This window comes from Microtus oregoni, unplaced genomic scaffold, assembly GCF_018167655.1.
Source record: "Microtus oregoni isolate MIOR12 unplaced genomic scaffold, Mior012 000013F_ref0000133, whole genome shotgun sequence".
Classification (NCBI taxonomy): Eukaryota; Metazoa; Chordata; class Mammalia; order Rodentia; family Cricetidae; genus Microtus; species Microtus oregoni.
Genome location: NW_024543072.1, coordinates 42014044 through 42028934, shown reverse-complemented (window position 1 = coordinate 42028934; position 14891 = coordinate 42014044). Strand labels below are relative to the sequence as shown.

The window sequence follows — 14891 nt, the reverse complement described above, 5'->3', positions numbered from 1 at the left end:
ATGTATCCTGTTGGTATCTTCCCCATTAGAGTATTCTCTTTTCCAGAAAATTTAGCAGCTTTTTTTGTGGGTGTTATAAAGTTGAACTGTTGAAATGTGCTCACTGGAACATTTTGCTTGCATTAATGGTTTATATCTTGCATTTACATAAAAATTCACACACAAATGAAAATGGAAAAACTGCCAATACCTGATTTCTGTCCCCTAGTTTTCTACTCACAATCATATACTTATATCAGTGCTAGAATTGCCAGTATCCTTAGAAACTCAATAAATTTTGTTTGTAAAAGTGAAATGAACACTTGCCAGTTGGGTCTAGAGACCTTTTACTCGTCCTCTGAATAAGAATGCGGTTGGTTGCTTTCTGCTCCTCCCTGTTCCAGAGATAGCCACATCTTCTTCTGCAGTGGCAGCCTTGTTCCTGAGACAATGGTGAAGGCCAGAGTGAACGGATTTGGCCATATTGAGCACCTGGTTACCAAGACTGCCTTCATGTCTGGCAAAGTGGACATTGTTGCCATCAATAACTGTTTCATTGACCACAACTACATGTACCAGTATGACTCTACCCAAGTTCAATGGCACAGTCAAGACTGAGGATGGGAACCTTGTCATCAATGGGGCAACGATCACCATCTCCCAGGAGCAAGATCCTGCCCACATCAAATGGGGTGATGCTGGTGTTGAGTATGTCGTGGGGTCTACTTGTCTCTTTACCACTGTGAAGAAGACAGGAGCCCACCTGAAGAATGGGACCAAAAGGGTCATTATTTCTGCCTCTTCTGCTGATGCCCCCATGTTTGTGATGGGTGTGGATCATGAGAAGTATGACAATTCCCATAAGATTGTCAGCAACACTTCCTGTACCTCCTACTGCTTAGCCCCCCCCCCCCCCCGGGGCCAAGTCATTCACGACAATTTTGGCATTGTGGAAGAACTCATGCCCATAGTCCATGCTGTCACTGCTACCCAGAAGACTGTGGATTGCCCCTCTGGGAAGCTGTGGCGAGATGGCATGGGGCTGCCCAGAACATCATCCCTGCATCTGCTGGTACTGCCAAGGATGTGGGCAAGGTCACCCTAGAGCTGGATGGGAAGCTCCTTGGTATGGCCTTCCATGCTCCTACCCCCAATGTGTCCATTGTGGATATGACATCAAGAAGGTGGTGAAGCAGGCATCTGAGGGCCCACTAAAGGGCATCCTGGGCTACACCGAGGACCAGGTCGACTCCCGTGACTTTAACAGTGATGCCCGCTCTTCCACCTTTGATGCCAGGGCTGGTGTTGATCTCAATGACGTTGTAAAGCTCATTTCCTGGTACAGCAGCGAATATGGCTACAGTAATAGGGTGGATAACCTCACAGCCTCCAAGGCCTCCAAGGAGTAAAAAGCCCTGGGCCACCCGCCCCAGCAAGGACAGGAGAGCCCTCAGCTGCTGAGTAATCCCTGTCTCAACTCAGCCTCCGACACTGGGCATCTCCCTCACAGGTTCCATCCCAGAACCCAAGATAACAGGAGGGACTTAGGGAGCCCCACTCTCTAGAACAGCATTAATAAAGTTCACTGCACCCATTAAAAAAAAGATACAATTGATCAAACCAACTTTATGACCTTGTCAGTTATGAAGCTTCCTAGTCCGGTTTAGTGGAGTCAGCTGGAAGTTGGGTAACAACATTATTCTCCAGCAGATCCATTTACCAGCCCTAGGAAGGTACTGATTATATCAATATATTCATGCTAAGTGAGAATCTGCTCCCTAGTATCTACTTCACATGCGCGTGTGAGGATGAACTGCTCCCTGGTGTGGTCTGTTAGGCAGTGAGAGATAGACAGAGGAATACCATGGGGAGCATTGTTACAAAAATGGTGCTTTTAAATGTGTTTACAGGAAAAAGCAAACTAACCCAGAAACATGGGAAGAGAAGAGCATAGAATAAAGATACTTGGGCAGCATTGTCTAATATCAGTAATGACAGTTCAATGTCCTCTATTCGAGACCCTCAAAGGGATGAAGCCACCTATGAGGTTGAAGCAGCCTTGGATTTAGCCTGGCGTTTTGATCTTCCTGCTGTAGAAACACAACAGCAGAAGAACTGGAGTAATTTGGCCATGATAGCACAGCTATTGAGGGGTTTTAGAATTAGAACTTGGCGAGACCAGCCTGGTCTACAAGAGCTAGTGCCAGGACAGGCTCCAAAGCCACAGAGAAACCCTGTCTCGAAAAATCAAAAAAAAAAAAAAAGAATTAGAACTTGAATCCCAAGACAAGGCCTCCATAATGCCCACGGGTTGCTGTCTGGTTACCTAGGAACACTTTCTTGCTTTGCTATAGTCTCTACTAGAAAAGAGTTGAGAATGCCTCTCTGGTCTGGTTCAGACTGCAGCATTGCATGCATGACTCTTACAAAATGGTATGATCATTTGTTTCCACACTGCGATCATTACTTCTCCTGGTGGAGCATCCTCTCTGATAGTTTCTGGACACTCCAGACAGATGATTTAGTTAGAACATTTGTGTTCAACCTGTGCCAACCCACGGTGCCTGAGGAGAAACCCTCATCATGGCTTCTGGGAAAGGTTTCTTCTTTATTAAAGGGAAGAATGGCACTTGGATGAAAACCTCGGAGTGAGAAGGTCAAATGGAAGTTACTGGAAGCTGGGGAGAAGTGAGAATCGGAGTTAATGGGCTCAGAGTTTCAGTTCTGCAAGAAAATGGTTGCAGAGACGGCCACTGACAATGGCCGCACAGCGTTCTGGATATATTCAATACTGCTAGAGTACACCCTGAGAATGGTCGAGATGGTTTTTATAAGAAAGGAGAAAGACGAGAGCTGAAGACAGCCTACTTCCTGTTGTTAGCTGCAACTCCGTGAATAGGTTATATACATAAAAACCTGAAGATGAGGCCCAACAATGAACAAGGAGCTGCAGAGGGTGCCTGGGACTCATCCTCTCATTTCTGGAAATGTAGCAAACACGCAGTCAACTGCAAGCCCAGCGTCATGAAAGGTCACAGGTAAAACCCCCTGTCACGAGCGTCTTCACTTCACTGTGCACAGGGACAGACACTGTCTTAACATCTGACATCGCAGACAGTCTTTCCTGCCTTAGGCCTTTGTGCAGACAGAACCTGGCTGGTTCTGGTGGACACAGTCCCTCACTGAACATATAGACATTCTATAGCTGCTGTTTTTCTTTAAATGTGTCCGTGAGATTCATCCAAGTTTCCTATCACTATAGATCACTCATTCTCACAGCTGAATACAATTTTATTTGGAGGCTATGCTGTAATTTATCCATTTTGATTCTTGACAGGCATGTAGACAGTTTCCTAACTCGTGCTATTAAAAATAGTGATTCTGCGAGTGATTTCTCCTATGTGGAATGCTTGGATATGCCTAGAAGCAGAATTTCTGGGTCTCTGGGTATGACTATGTTCATCATTAGAGAATCTAGACAGTGTTCCAAAGTGGGGTGCCAATTTAGATGTACCCTGATAAAACATAAACATGCATTATCTTCATAGATCCTTTTGAGACATTGAACAAGCAATTCTAGAACTCCTAACTCACGTTGAGTGTTTAAGCAGTTGCTAGTGAGTTCCTGTCACATACAGCCCAAAGTTTCTCCACTAATAAGGGATTCTTTGTAGAACGGTCATTGCCCTTTAAGGCCTAGCTCCTTTCAAGCCAGCTGGGTCACTCCTTGTCAGGGCAAAGGATGGGGTGATGGAACCTGAGTGACTTCTTTGTTAGCTCATCTCCACTCTCCACCACTCATCCAGGCTTGCTAATTCCCTCCTGGACTATCACAATTACTCTGCTGATGACAGTCCTGCATGAAGTCCCCTCCACTGTGGCATTGCCTCCAGACCACCCACAGGACCAACTGCCCTGTGTACACCCCAGTCAAACTCCAGCGGCCTTCCAGAGAATCCAACAGTCAACTGCCATTGTCTTCTCTGAGAACCCGTTCAGCTGCCCAAAGAGTAGAAAGAAGAAGGACCTTGGCTAGAAATCAGCCATTATAGTGACTACAACTGAACCCATTTGTCCGACAAGGCCTGTGCCAAGGATATTATGGATATTGCCTCATTTTCTATTCACCTGGAAGATACTGTACCTATTTTTATTCAAAGCCCCTCAGCTCCAAATCTACCCTTTACTACCTGCTCTGTGAAAATGATGTTGGGCCCGAGAAGCAGAGCAATCTCTTAGTGTCTGTAGCCAACTGATTGTGAGACCCTCTGTCCCCGCCATTCCAGATTTTGGATATCAAAATCTGCAGGTGCTCAAATCCCTTTTATAAAAGGTTATGGTGTTTGTAAATGACTTTATGCCATACAGTACAATATAAATATAATTGCTATGTAAATGGTTGCATTGTACTGTTTATAGAATAAGGACGAAAAAAAGTCTGCACATGTTCATATATAACTTTCCTGAATTTTCTGACCCACTCTTGATTGAATCTCCTGTTGTTGCTGGATCCAGAAGGCTGTGCTAAGGAGCACCATGTTAAATCTTGGCAGTAGAGGGCGCTGGAGAGGCACCACCCGCAGAACCATCCTTAGTTGTGGTGGGCTCCTTTTAGCCAGCTGAGCCCAAGCACAGTTCTCTAAGGGCCAGGTTTGTTCCGCCACTTCCCCAATGCTCCTCCCCGTCTTTCTGAGTCACCTTTTCCTCGATGATCTTCCCTGGCATTCTAGAAGGTCGAGTTTAAGTACATTTAGGAATTTCCAGCTTGCTCATCATCTGTGCACCACCTCTCCTTCTCTGCCACTCAGAGAGCCATGACTGTGCCCACGGCCACCGTGTACATTTTAGCCCTGGGCTGGTGGGCAGGAGGTCTGGGGTTTCTGAATGGACCTTAAGTAATATGCCTTTTCCTCCTTTGGGGGCTTTCGTTTCATTTTAGAGGGAGTTGTTAGTTGTTTTTCTTTCTCCTCTGTGTAGCTCCTGTCATTACTATTTCCATTTGATTAGCTGGGCCAATTGACTGTAGCGCCTTACGAACGCAAGCATCAGTTGTTCTAAATGTCGTCATTTTGAGAGGTTTTTGTTTTGTTTTAACTTGCTGTGTAAACCAGCTGCCTGCAACTCTGAAATCCTTCTGCCTTCCCCACCCCTAGCGCTGGGATTAAGGGCATGAGACCACACCCACCCGATTTCACCAATAGAAGCAGCCTCTCCTGTGGTTTCCTGACTTGCCTACACCGACTGGCTGTCCTCCATTCTCCCTGCTTGTGTGCGACCCCCACCTGGGGTCTGCCTCGAGGGGCATGCTGGGACTCTCTGTGTGGATCACTCACTATGTACACCCTCATTTTATCTTATTTTGTTTAGTTTGAGACCGCTGGCTTTGAACTCCTGATCTTCCTGACACTTCCTCTCAAGGGCAGAGGTTACAGATGTGTGCCACCATATCTGGCACACACACACACACACACACACACACACACATATATATAATCTAATTTTTTTGCAGGTATATACTTTTACAAATATCTCTTGAAGATGGGAATGGTTGACACATGCTTAATAACCCCAGCATGTGGGAAGCCGAGGTAGGGGGATTGAGGCCACTCTGGGCTACAGTCACAAAACAAGCAAAGAAAAGCTCATTTCATTACCTACGTGGGGCTTGGAGATGAGCAAAGGTCCACAGGTGTTCATCCTGCTGTCTTCCCCAGTGTAGTAATTGGAGCGGCGGGGCTGCGTTCCCAGCACCCTGGCTGCCTGGCTAGCTTATGCCCCGAAATAATTACACGGACACTGTATTCTTTTAATCACTGCTTGGCTCATTTCTATCTAGCCTCTTCTAGGCTAACTCTCGCACCTGGACTAGCCCATTTCTAATATTCTATGTAGCACAGCTAGGTGCACTTACTGGGAAGATTCTAGCCTATGTCCATCCTGGGTCGGAGCTTCATCGCGTGTGTCTGCCCAGGAGCTGGGAGCATGGCGTCTCTGTCTGAAGCGTCTTACCTCACTTCCTCTTCCTCCCAGCATTCTGTTCTGTTTACTCCACCCACCTATGTTCTAAGCTATGAGCCCAAGCAGTTTCTTTATTAATTAATCAATGAAATCAACAGATTGATATGACACTCCCACATCACTTCCCCTTTTTCTGTTTAAACAAAAAAAGGAAGGCTTTAACTTTAACATAGCAAAATTACACATAACAAAACAGTTATCAAGTAAAAATTACAATATTTATATCTATTTTATCTTTATCATAACTAAGGAAAACTATAACTATAACTAACTATTCTTAACTCCATCAAAGACTCCAGAAAGGTACAATATTACCTAAGCAAACAAAAAGTAAGCAATTTTCAAAACTCTAGAAATGACAGAGACATCTCGCTGCCTGTACAGTCACCCAAAGTTTCTCTGTACCATTGGGGCATCCATCTTTGGCCTACAGGCCCATAGTTTCCAGCAGACATTTCCACAAAGCAGGAAATTTCAAAGGCAGTCACTATCTGCTTGTCCTGAAGAATGTCTTGCAGACTCTTTCATGAATCAGGAACCCCGAAAGACCATCTCACCTTTAGGCAAGTTCAGCAGTCCTCTCTCTGCTGGTTTATGCAACAGTCCAAGCAAGAATAGTTTCTTGCCCAAATGGCTATCAAACTCCATAAGGATCCTCTTCGATGCCCATCTTCTTCTTGAAGTAGATTGGTGCTGCCAGGAGCAGAGTGTCTCATTGTCATGAAAAGTCCTAAGTTATTAAAACATTAAATGCCATATTCTACAGTCTTTGAAAGATATGAAGAATGTCTATCTAACTGAAATGTATCTCTATATATCTAGAAAATCTAACTAACATGACTACAAGCTTGACTATTACTGATGATTATCCATTAACGTATATTTCTTAATTATACATTACATTGTTTAATGAACTACACAATCACAATATCTTAATCAATAGCAGAAATATGCATATACATATAACAAAATTGACCTTAAATCTCTATCAATAAAGCAAAATCTATACTAATATAAATTATTCATATCTATATCATATCCCCCTTTAAATGTAAAAGAACGTTTATAAACCATATTTGGGAACATGGGCACAGTTTTTTCTCTCCAAACTGCTTCCTGCTGAATGGGGGCGTCGTTAATTAGGTCTTTAATGGTATAACCTGTGTGCTAGTTTCTTCTCAGTTGGCAGTTGTGCGAAGCAATTTTCTGAAGATGTTCACAGCAACCCTTCAGGAGGGCGTGGTCCATCATACCAAATCGGAATAGAAGAAATGAACAGGGTCTCATCCTCTGTGAAAACAAAATAAGAAACTCCTTTCCAAAGCATCATGTCCTTAGATCCAAATTTCAAATTCAAGGCATTTTCAAAATATCTATGTTGGATTAGTTCAGCAGCATTTATAAACAAATATCTTTTGGCATCTGTTGCTCCTTCCTCAGCATTCAAACAATTCAAAGAGAGCATAATAGCATACAGTATCAAAATTCTCTGTCTATTTTCCATCTTTGTACAGCTTTGTTTTAACCTCTATTTCATTTATTTTTACTTTTAACTTTTTGCTTTTTGAGACAGGTTCTCCGTATCTTTGACCTAGAATAACTCTGTAGACCAGGCTGTCCTTGAACTCTCAGAAATCCGCCTGTCTCTGCCTTCCAGGCATTGGGATTAAAGGTGTACACTACTACACCTTGAACTCAGAGAGATCTGTTTGTCTCTGCCTTCTAGGCACTGGGATTACCACACCTTGAAGTCACAGAGGTTTACTTTAAGAATTTTAACTTTTAGTCTGCATATATTTTAACACTGTAAATCATTTAAAATTTTTCTTTGTCTTTGACGTTCTCTTTACTGTATCTCTGTTTTTCTGACCACATGAGTCTTTAATGTACCAAGCAATATCAGTAGGACTAAAGCCATGGCTTTGACGGCTAGATGTAGCCCATTCCTTAGCTTTCCAGCCTAATGGCTGAGGTACTGGCTGTAGCCATGTTTATAGTCACAACTCTACGGCGTTTCAAGGTCCCTGCCAGCAAGCGAGCTTCAGCAGCCTGTGCTTGCAAACCGCACAAACTGCCTGCGTAAAAGAGTCAGAGTTCGTCCTGGCAGGACAGCCCAGAAAGCTGGCATTTTTAAACGGCGCAGCTTTTTTCCTGCTACGGCTGAAAACCGAAAAGCATGTGTTCAGCTTTTTGTCAACACCGTTTAAGTGTTTCGTGGCAGGACCTCTTAATGAGCTGCAGGGTTTTGCAGCTAAAGCTGAGTCAAGAAGCCTCTCTTAGATGAGAGCGCTTTCTTGCCTCTAGCAAGCAGAGTAGACCTGAGAGATTGCTGCTATCAAGAAAACATGCTTTACTCTTTCCCAAGCTTTCGCAGGCTTTCAGTGGATTCAACTGTCCACATGTCTGGGCGCCATTTGTAGTAATAAGAGCGGCGGGGCTGAGTTCCCAGCACCCCGGCTACCTGGCTAGCTTATGCCCTGAAATAATTACACGGACACTGTATTCTTTTAATCACTGCTTGGCCCATTTCTTTCTTTTTTTTTTTTTTTTTTGGTTTTTCGAGACAGGGTTTCTCTGTGGCTTTGGAGCCTGTCCTGGAACTAGCTCTGTAGACCAGGCTGGTCTCGAACTCACAGAGATCCACCTGCCTCTGCCTCCCGAGTGCTGGGATTAAAGGCGTGCGCCACCATCGCCCGGCTGCTTGGCCCATTTCTATCTAGCCTCTTCTAGGCTAACTCTCACACCTGGACTAGCCCATTTCTAATATTCTATGTAGCACAGCTAGGTGCTCTTACAGGGAAGATTCTAGCCTATGTCCATCCTGGGTCGGAGCTTCATCGCGTGTGTCTGCCCAGGAGCCGGGAGCATGGCGTCTCTGTCTGAAGCGTCTTACCTTACTTCCTCTTCCTCCCAGCATTCTGTTCTGTTTACTCCACCCACCTATGTTCTAAGCTATGAGCCCAAGCAGTTTCTTTATTAATTAACCAATGAAGTCAACAGATTGATATGACACTCCCACATCACCCCAGGACTCCCATGTGTAGTCTTTTGAAATCTACTTTTTATTTTTTCAGTGCTGGAGATAGACTTAAGGGCCTCCACACATGCTAGGGAAGTTACACCCCCAGTCCTAAAAGTCTACTTTTGATTTTTAATTTAACAGTATATCAATTGTACATATTCTTTTGTGATCTCTCTCTCTCTCTGTGTGTACGTGCGTGTGTGCATGCACGTGTGTGCGTGTGTGTCTGTGTGTGTGTGTTTGGAGACAGTCTCACTGGATAACCCATGCTGGCCTCAAGCTCATGACTCTCTGGTCACAGCCTCTAAAGCCCTGGGATTTCAGGTGTACACAACCAGGCCCAGCTTGTTACAATGTCTTCTTTGTATCTAGAAGTAGCAACACACACACACACACACACACACACACAAGGACATCCCACATCACTCCTTAAATTAATCACTACCACATTTTAAAAGGTCTCTGCTAGTTTATGCTGAGGATATGAGAAAATTCATTTAACTTGTACCTTTTTTAAAAAATTGAAGGTGATTACATTTGCTTGCTCTTGAGAATTTTATGAAAGTCCCGGGTAGGCCTGCATAGAGCTGGAGGTGCCCTCCCAGAAGTAACGAGGCATCTGTCACGAATACAGCACTGTTCACTCCCAAGGACTTTCTGAGAAGAACTGGAATCCTCTGCTTTGATGCCCCACCTCCCTGTCAAGGACACAGCATCCAAATGCCAGCTAAGCAGCAGTGGACCCAAGGAAATGCAACGCTCATTATTTTAAACTGTGTGCATGCACACACGTGTGCGTGTGCATGTGACACATGTCTGGAGGTCAGAGGACAATGTGGACTTCATGCTCTCCTCACCTCTTGTGAGTTCTGGGGATTGAACTCAGGGCCTTTGACTTGCAGCAAGAGCTTTCAACCCTGAACCATCTCTGGCCCTCTCTTTTCTTTTTTTTTTCTTTTTTTTAATATTTTTATGGTTTATTTAACTTTATTTTATGTGCATTGGTGTGAAGCTGTCAGATCCCCTGCATCTGGATCTTCAGACAGTTGTGAGCTGCCATGTGGGTGCTGGGAATTGAACCCAGGTCACTGTGGAAGAGCAGTCAGTGCTCTTAACCACTGAGCCATCTCTCCAGCCCCCCTCTTTTCTTTTTCTTGCATTTTGTATCTAATTTTGCTTTTGATCTATGAAATAAATCCATCACAGATTTCTTTTGCTTACAAGAAATGAATTTCTGCCTTGGATTTATTTTCGTCGCTGTTACACACAATGTTCCTGTGTTCCTCCACAGAGCTAAGCGGGCTTCATCCGGGCTCATGTTCGAACATCTAGGGCTGTCACACATCCTCAGGCTCCAGTTTGTTACATGAAGGAAGGTTCTCTATGCCTCAGGTTATAAAATGTGCCAAACAATGATGCAACGGCCCAGGAATAAATATGGGATACTCAATGAATGTTAAGCATTGGAGAAACTTACACAGAAACTGAAAACAGTTCTGACCCTTCAAGTCTTTGCCCTCCTCCACTCACAAACACAGACAGGCAATTCACAAGTAAATGCAAACTTTTCAACAGCCCAAAAACCCACCCAGAAGTCAAACACCCCTTACAGAGCCTTTCCTTGTCCTTGTGAGAGCTCAAAGAAGGTCATCCAGCAACACAGCCTTTGGGGTTGAGAGCAGCAGGAACCTGGGCGGTTTGGGACAGTGTTCCCTTTCACGAACTGGAGCGAAGACTGAGCTTATTCATGGGGCTTGGGGGATTTGGGGGACAGGGCTCCACCTCCAATCCTGGAAGGGGCTGTGCCCTGAGGGTTCGCTCACCTCTTGAGGGCAGTGTGGGTGCGGGTCCAAACCCAGCAGCCACCGGAGGAGATGGGAGCTCTGATCTGAGTCTCCGTGGCTGCTGTTCAGACTTATGCGACTCATTTCTGACCTGAGGCACGCTTCCGCGGACTTGGGTCCTGCAGGAGCTAGACATGGATTCCAGAGGCTCAATACAACTTTTCATGCCACTCACTCACGGAACAAGCACCTAGGTGCCAGCGGCATGGTTCCAACAGAGGAGAGGTTAAGAGAGAGAGCCTGCCAGGGGGGAACGGGGCAGGCAGGGTGCTCAGAAGGGAGACAGGGAGACCTTTCATTTACTGCCCGCACATGTGACTGAGGAAACGCTAGTTTCCGTTATGATTCCATATTCACCACACTGAAGTTTTCTTTTATTTCCTTCTCTCTCTCTCTCTCTCTCTCTCTCTCTCTCTCTCTCTCTCTCTCTTTTTTGCTGTGTGTGAGGGGCATATGCCTGTGTGTGTGTGTAGGGGCCAGAGGTTAGTGTTGCGTGTCTGCTTAGTTTTTGAGACAGTCTCTCCCTGAACATGGAGTTCAGTGATCAGCTAGGCTGGCCAATGAGTTCTGGTATCTACCTGTCTCTGTACCCCAATGTCAAGCTTTTCATGTGAGTGTCGGGGATCTGGACTCAGGTTCCAATGCTGGGACAACTAACATTTGACCCGTGGAGTCATGTCCCCAGCCTCTGTTCTTTCAAGAGGGGACATATTGATAGAGGCTGTACCAGTCAGCATGCCCCCTCCGTGAGCCCTGTGTGTGCAGACTGTGGAGTCCACACAGCACTACCTGTGGGCCCTGTGTGTGCAGACTGTGGAGTCCACACAGCACTACCTGTGGGCCCTGTGTGTGCAGACTGTGGAGTCCACACAGCAGTACCCGTGGGCCCTGTGTGTGCAGACTGTGGAGTCCACACAGCAGTACTCGTGGGCCCTGTGTGTGCAGACTGTGGAGTCCACACAGCAGTACCCGTGAGCCCTGTGTGTGCAGACTGTGGAGTCCACACAGCAGTACCCGTGGGCCCTGTGTGTGCAGACTGTGGAGTCCATACAGCAGTACCCGTGGGCCCTGTGTGTGCAGACTGTGGAGTCCACACAGCAGTACCCACGGGCCCTGTGTGTGCAGACTGTGGAGTCCACACAGCAGTACCGGAGTGCCACTCACTGTCTGGTGAAACAGTCCTTTGTGTTTATTGAGCACATACACACAACAGGCCACAGGGCTTGTTCTCGGAACTCACAGGGCCTGGAATCCTCACAGCGGGCTACTTGAAGGCAAACCTACCCAGGACATTATTAAGAATACGAAGTATGAGGCTGAGGATGTGCTTTGGTTGGCGGAATATTTGCCTAACACACAGGAAACCCTGGGTTCTAGACTCGGTACTGCATGAACAGGCCATTCAGGGCATAGTGGTGCTTGACCACGACCCCCGCAGAGTGACAGCTTCAGTGGCTCCCTGTGTCTGTCTTGTCACTCATGGCTTCTCACCTAAATTACCCTGAAGCCGCTTCTGCATTTCTGGATTAGCAGCAGCCTTTCCCAGGGTGAAGGAAGCTCCTGAGGGCAATGCCCTCCATCGCTCACCGTCCTAATTTCTGGCAAGGATGCTGACTGCTTCTCAGCCAGATGTCTGCTCCTGGGTCAGGGAAGGATGTGACATTGGAGTAAGACCTTAAGGAATATCAGTGTTGGTGGAGAAGACAGAGCCTCGGGAAGGAGACTCCGGGCCCCGGGGTTGTGGTGGAATGGGGGACCAGGGAGTCTCTGTTCACAGAGTTGTCAGGATGTGTTGGGAGAGTGGCAGGAGCTTGGCCATGCAGGATCCTATGTGCCTTCTCCAGGGGAGAGAAGCAAGGAAGGTCTTGGGGGTGGGGGGCGGTATTGAAGCTTGAGGTATACCCGGGAAAGCAGCCTGGAGCCTCCCAGGCAGTAGTAAGACAGTCTAGGTGAGAAAAGCTGAGGGCCATGTGAACTGTACTTTCCAGAATCTCCAAAGCCAATTGGTTGGTTAGGACTTTCGATTGTGGAAAGTTGGGACGGTCCAGATCTGGAGATGACTATCTTGGGTCGTTTGCCCCTTTAATAGCCTCTCTCTGCCCACTGTTGTCTTACCTAACAGCGGCAAGAAACATTTCAGAATGTTTTAAAGGACTTTAGCTTCCACCAGCCCAAAGCTAAGAACGCCGTGAGACAGTGTCCACAGCTCACAGCACAGACTTTCCTGTTTCGCTGTAACCCATGAGCTTCCCACCAAGGTGTTCTTTTAGGTGTCTTGCTTGGGTCTGTCTTTTGTTCTGTGAGCATAAAAACTCCTGAAATCATTGCAAATGACTGATTTGGAGAAAAGGTGTCTTCAACATGGCAGACAAATCCCAAACAGACAGTGATTAATATTGATTGGGTAGTTGAATGAACCGCTACTTCATATTTTAACGTCTTCAAATCATGTGCCTATGCACCCTTCTCCCTAAACAGAGGCCCAGCATCTAAACTTGCCTTTCTCTTGACCATTGGCGCTTATTCCCTCAAGGGCCAGAGTCTTTATTGGAACCCACTGACCTGTGCTGAGGATTCTGGGAGCATTAGAACAAAATAATCTGATATATGGAGACCTAAACATGACAGGGCCTTAGAGGGAAGATGAGGCTTCCCTTTAAAGCCTGTAGAGAAGCTAGCTTCATTAAGAGTAAGAACGAGGAGCTGGAAGGGCTGCTCAGTAGTTAAGAGAGCTTGCGGCTCTCACTGAGAACCTGAGTTCGGTTCCCAGCACCCATGTTGGGTGGCTCTCAACAAGTAACTCCAGCTCCAGGTGAAACACCTCTGACCTCTGAGTGCCCCATGCACATACTACACACAAAATTAAAAAGAATAGAAATGCACCTTTTATGAAAGAATATGAATGAATGAGAGAGGGAGAAAGAGGTAGTTGTGACTGAGAACTCTCTAGATGAAGATGGTGGGGTGGGGAGTGGTGGAGCCTCCTCAGAAAGTAACCTTGATGTTATTTTCCTGGGTGACACCCCTGAGGCGTGTCCTCTGGACCAATCCTAATAACAAATAAAAAAGTTCTGAAATTATAACCTTTTGGAAGTGGCGAGAAGTTTCACATCATGTGATTTAGGTCTACATAGCACACATTGAACAACTGTCCATCACCTAGATGAACTCAGGTGACCTGGGAAATCATGGTCCCAGAACAGCTCAGATTTGAATGTTTCAGTGGAGACAAGTCACCAGGGAAGGACGAGTCAGTGGGTCCTGATGGGACTGGGTCAGCGGTTCTGGACTGCAACTGGGAACAGAACTGGATTGCTCAGGGAGAACTGAAGGGGTCCATTGGCTTAGGTACAGGGGAAAAAGATTTGAGGCCTCTTTTTTCTGTCCCTGTTGCACCTCTACATATGGCCACACGGGGTCAGTATCCTTTTAGAGTTGGCCAGGAGAACTGTGACCCGAACAGTCCTGGGCCCACAGCTTTCTCTGAGGTCTTTTTGAAGAGTTGAAATAACCGCAAACTCCTCCCGAGACTCGGACCATTGTGGCCTCTTAGACTCCTTCGTGAGGAGGGACCAAGAGTGAGGGTGAGGTAGCACATCTTGTGGGGAGGCGATCACATGGCTTTCCTGAGAGGAGCCACAGGGGCGGCACAGGGGCTGCCTAGGCTGGATCTGTTGGAACTCACCTGGGCTGCGTAGGCAGGAGGGTCTCACAACAGGGAGGCAAGACTGAGCTATGCAGCCAAGTGTGCCCCTACAGTGCGCCTGGGTCGCAGTATAATACAGACTACTCCTGCTGGTCCTGTTTGATCGTCGTGTGTGTGTGTGTGTGTGTGTGTGTGTGTGTGTGTGTGTGTGTGTGTGCGCGCGCGCGCGCGCGCGCGCGCGTGCGCGCGCACACGCAAGTACATGAGAAGACAACAATTGGTTCCCTCCTTCCACATTTCCACGGGGACCCACAGGGATCATGCGCAGCTCATCATTGGGTCGCAAGTGCTTTTATCTGCAGAGCCATTTCCAAGACTCTGG

General features: G+C 46.5%; 1 pseudogene; it reads left to right on the top strand.

Moving 5' to 3' along the window:
* Positions 1–429: 429 nt before the first annotated feature.
* On the top strand, positions 430–1388 carry LOC121454990 (annotated as a pseudogene).
* Positions 1389–14891: the final 13503 nt, after the last annotated feature.